Here is a 5,000-nt window from a genome sequence, read left to right on the forward strand (position 1 = left end):
TGAATGTGACTGCTCATACTGACTTTGAGACTTCGGGGACGGGTAGCTGAGCCAGGTTTGAACCGGCGGTTCTGCCGACGGTCTTGCCTTTGAAGGAAGAACCTCCCCCATATTCAGACCGAATTTTGTGCATTCTTAACAGTGGAAAGTGGTCCAAATGGGATAGGAGTGAATGTGACTGCTCATACCGATTTCGAGAATTCCAAGCCAGCTAGGTCAGCCGGATTTGATCTGGCGGCTCTGCCGACGGTCACGCCTTCGAGCGCGGACCCTCCGCCGTGTTCAGACCGAATTTCATGCATTTGTAACGGTGGATGAATGAATGCAGATTGTTTCATTGAATTAAAGCCTTAAGCTCGAGGCATTGAATGAAAGAGAAAAGCTCTGTTTGATTGAATGAATGCGTTAAGCTTGTGGCTTTGAACGACTAAGTCAACCTCTACTCAATGAAATTTCATGTGCAGTCTGTTTAATTGAAGAATGAGAGCAATAGGATTCACTAAATATGTGAGCTACGTTTGTTCCTTTGAAACAATGAGTATAGTTTGATTTATTGAATGAATACTCATAGTTTGATGCAATGATTCAAAGAATGCAGTTTGTATCATTGAATTAACACGTGCAGTTTGGTTTATAGAGTGAATGTGTGCAGTTTGATTTAGACAATGTGTGAAGCTTGTGACTTTGAAAGAATGAGAGTAACTGTATTGATTGAATTGACAAATGTAGATTGCTTCATGGACTAAATGTGTGCAATTTTTTGATTGAATCAATGCATTTAGCTTGTGGCTTTGAACGAATGTGAGTACCTCTACTCATTGAATTGACAAGTGCAGCCTCTTTCATTGAATGAACGTATGCAGTTTGGTTCACTAAATAAGAGAGTTAGATTTGTTCCATTGAAATAAGGAGTAAGGTTTGATTCATTGAATCAATGAATGTAGTTTGATTCAATGATTCAATGAATGCAGTTTGTTTCATTGAATGAAAGTGTTACGCTTGACCCATTGAATAAATGAGAGAAGCTCTACTCATTGAGTTAAGGTGCAGTCTGTATCATTGAATAAATGAGTCCAGTTTGCTCCATTGAATAGTTGCATTTTGCTCGTGGCATTGAATGAATGACCGGAGCTCTACTGTTTCAATTAAGACATACAGTGCATTTCATTGAATGAAGGGTGCAGTTTGATTCACGAAGTAAATTAGTTAAGTTTGTTTGATTGAATCCATTAATACTGTTTGATTCATTGATTCAATTATTACAGCTTGATTCAATGATTGAATGAATGCAGTTGGGTTCATTGAATGAAAGTGTTAAGGTTGAGACATTGAATACACACGAAACGCTGTACTTCTTGAATTAACACATGCAGTCTGTTTCATTTTATGAAAGCATGCAGTTTACATCATTGAATGAATGGCAAAAGCTAGATTCATTGGAATGGGACGTGCAGTGTTCCTCATCGAATGAATGTTTGCAGTTTGATTCATTAATTGCATGAATGCAGTTAAATTCATTCCACACATGAGTGACGTTTGCACAAATAAATCAATGGATTACATTTGTTTCATTGAATCAATGATTGAAATATGAATCATTGAATGAATGAATGCAGATTGTTTCATTGAATTAAAGCGTTAAGCTCGAGGCATTGAATAAAAGAGAAAAGTTCTACTCATTGAATGAACAGGTGCTGTTTGTTTCATGGACTAAATGTGTGCAGTTTGTTTGATTGAATCAATGCGTTAAGCTTGCGGCTTTGAACGAATGAGAGAACCTCTACTTATTGAATTGTCATGTGCAGTCTGTTTCATTGAATGAATGAGTGCAGTAGGATTCACTAAATAAGTGAGTTATGTTTGTTCCATTGAAACAAGGGATATGGTTTGATTCATTGAATCAATAAACATAGTTTGATTCAATGATTCAATGAATGCAGTTTGAATAATTGAATGGAAGCGTTGAGCTTGCCACATTGAATGAATGAGAGAAGCTTTCACTTTGAATTAACACGTGCAGTTTGGTTAATGTCGTGAATGTGCACAGTTTGATTGAGACAAAGTGTGAAGCTTGTGACATTGAATGAATGAGAGTTGCTGTATCATCGAATTGAAAAAGGTAGTATGCTTCATGGACAAAATGTGTGCAATTTGTTTGATTGAATCAATGCGTTAAGCTTGTGGCATTGAACGAATGTGAGTACCTCTACTCTTTCAATTGATAAGTGAAGTCTGCTTCATTGAATGAACGAGTGCAGTAGGATTCACTAAAGAAGTGAGTTACGTTTGTTCCATTGAAACAAGGAATATGGTTTGATTCATTGAATCAATGATTGTAGTTTGATTCAATGATTCAACGAATGAAGTTTGTTTCATTAAATAAAAACGGTGAGCTTGACACATTGAATGAATGAGAGAAGCTCTACTCATTGAATTAAGACCGGCAGTTTGGTTCATGTAGTGAACGTGTGCAGTTTGAGAGAGAGAATGCGTGAAACTTGTGGCATTTAATGAAAGGCCGTCGCTCTACTCATTGAATTGACAAGTGCTTCCTCTTTCATTGAATGATTCAATGATTCAATGAATGCAGTTTGTTTCATTGAGTTTGACATTGAGTTTGAGTTTGACGTTGACATTGAGTTTGACGTTAAGACGTTGAATTGAGACGTGCATTCTGTATCATTGAATAAATGAGAGCAGTTTGCTCCATTGAATGAATGCGGTTTGCTCGTGGCATTGAATGAATGGCCGGAGCTCTACTCTTTTAATTAAGACATACAGTGCATTTCATTGAGTGAATGGGTGCAAGTTTGATTCACGAAGTAAATGAGTTAAAATTGTTTGATTGAATGCATTAATACAGTTTGCTTCATTGACTCAATGATTGCAGTTTGATTCAATGATTGAATGAATGCAGTTGGTTTCATTGAATGAAAGTGCTAAGCTCGAGACATTGAATAAACAAGAAAATCTGTACTTATTGAATTAACACGTGCAGTCTGTTTCTTTAATGAATGCATGCAGTTTGTATCATTGAATGAACGCGTGCAGTTTATTTCATTGAATGAATGGCAAAAGAATCAAACAAACTGCACACATTTACTACATTAAACAAGCTGCAAGTGTTCATTCAATGAGTCGAGCTTGTCTCTTTCATTCAATGCCTCGAGTGTAACGCTTTAATTCAATGAAACAACCTGCATTCAATCATTCATTGATTCATTTTGTAATCATTGATTCAAAGAATCTAAAGTAATTCATTTATTTAATTGTACGCATTGATTGAATCAAACAAACTGCACACATTGAGTCCATGAAACAAGCTGCAAGTGTTTATTCAATGAGTCGAGCTTTTCTCTTTCATTCAATGCCTCGAGTGTAACGCTTTAATTCAATGAAACAACCTGCATTCAATCATTCATTGATTCATTTTGTAATCATTGATTCAAAGAATCTAAAGTAATTGTACAAACTTCCCTCGTTTGTGGAGTGAATTTAAATGCGTCCGTGCAATTAAGGAATCAAACTGCAAACATTCATTCGATGAAGAACAGTGCAAGTTCTATTCCAATGAATCTAGCTTTAACCATTCATTTAATGAAAGAAACTGCACGCGTTCATTCAATGATACAAACTGCATGCATTCATTAAATGAAACAGACTTGCACGTCTTAAGTCAATAAGCACAGCTTTTCTTGTGTATTCAATGTCTCGAGTTTAGCACTTTCATTCACTGAAAGCAACAGCATTCCTTCAATCTTTGAATCAAACTACATTCATTGATTCAATGAATCAAACCTTCTTCCTTGTTTCAATGGATCAAACCAAACTGCATACGTTCATTCAATGAAAGAGGCTGCACTTGTCAATTCAATGAGTAGAGCGACTCTCATTCATTCAATGGCACAAGTTTTATGCATTGTCTCTATCGAACTTCACAAGTTCACGACATGAACCAAACTGCCCTTCTTAATTCAATGAGTCGAGCTTCTCTCATTCATTCTATGCGGCAAGCTCCCCGTTTTCATTTAATAAAGCAAACTGCTTTCACCGAATCATTGAATCAAATTGCAATCAAAAGAGTTAGAGGTACTCTCATTCGTTGAATGCCACAAAGCATAACGCATTGATTCAATCAAACAAATTGCACACATTTAGTTCATGAATTAAACTGCATTTGTCAATTCAATGAATACAGATACTCGTTTATTCAATGTCACACACTTCACACGTTGTCTCCATCAAACTGCACACATTCACTCCATGAACCAAACTGCATGTTTTAACTCAATGAGTAGAGCTTCTCTCATTCATTCAATGTGTCAAGCTCAACGCTTCCATTCAATTCTATAAACTGCATTAATTGAATCATTCAATCAAACTACGATTCATGAATCAAACCATATTCCTTGCGTTTAGTGAACAAACATATTTAGTGAATCCTACTGCACTCATTCATTCAATGAAACAGACTGCACCTGATAATTCAATGAGTAGAGGGTCTCTCATCCGTTCAAAGCCGCAAGCTTAACGCATTGATTGAATCAAACAAACTGCACACATTTAGTGCATGAAACAAACTGCACGTGTCCATTCAATGAGTAGAGTTTTCTCTTTCATTCAATGCCTCGAGCTTAACGCTTTAATTCAATGGAACAACCTGCATTCATTCATTCATTAATTCATAATATAATCATTGATTCAAAGAATATAAAGTAATTCATTGATTTAATTGTACAAACTTCACTCGTTTGTGGAGTGAATTTAACTGCATCCGTGCAATTAAGGAATCAAACCAAACATTCATTCGATGAGGAACACTGCAAGTCCCATTCCAATGAATCTAGCTTTTGCCATTCATTCAATGAAAGAAACTGCACGCGTTTATTCAATGATACAAACTGTATGCATTCATTAAATGAAACAGACATGCACGTGTTAATTCAATAAGTACAGCTTTTCTTGTTTATTCAATGTCTCGAGCTTAGCACTTTCATTCA

Source organism: Chiloscyllium plagiosum, chromosome 37 (assembly GCF_004010195.1).
Source record: "Chiloscyllium plagiosum isolate BGI_BamShark_2017 chromosome 37, ASM401019v2, whole genome shotgun sequence".
Taxonomy (NCBI): domain Eukaryota; kingdom Metazoa; phylum Chordata; class Chondrichthyes; order Orectolobiformes; family Hemiscylliidae; genus Chiloscyllium; species Chiloscyllium plagiosum.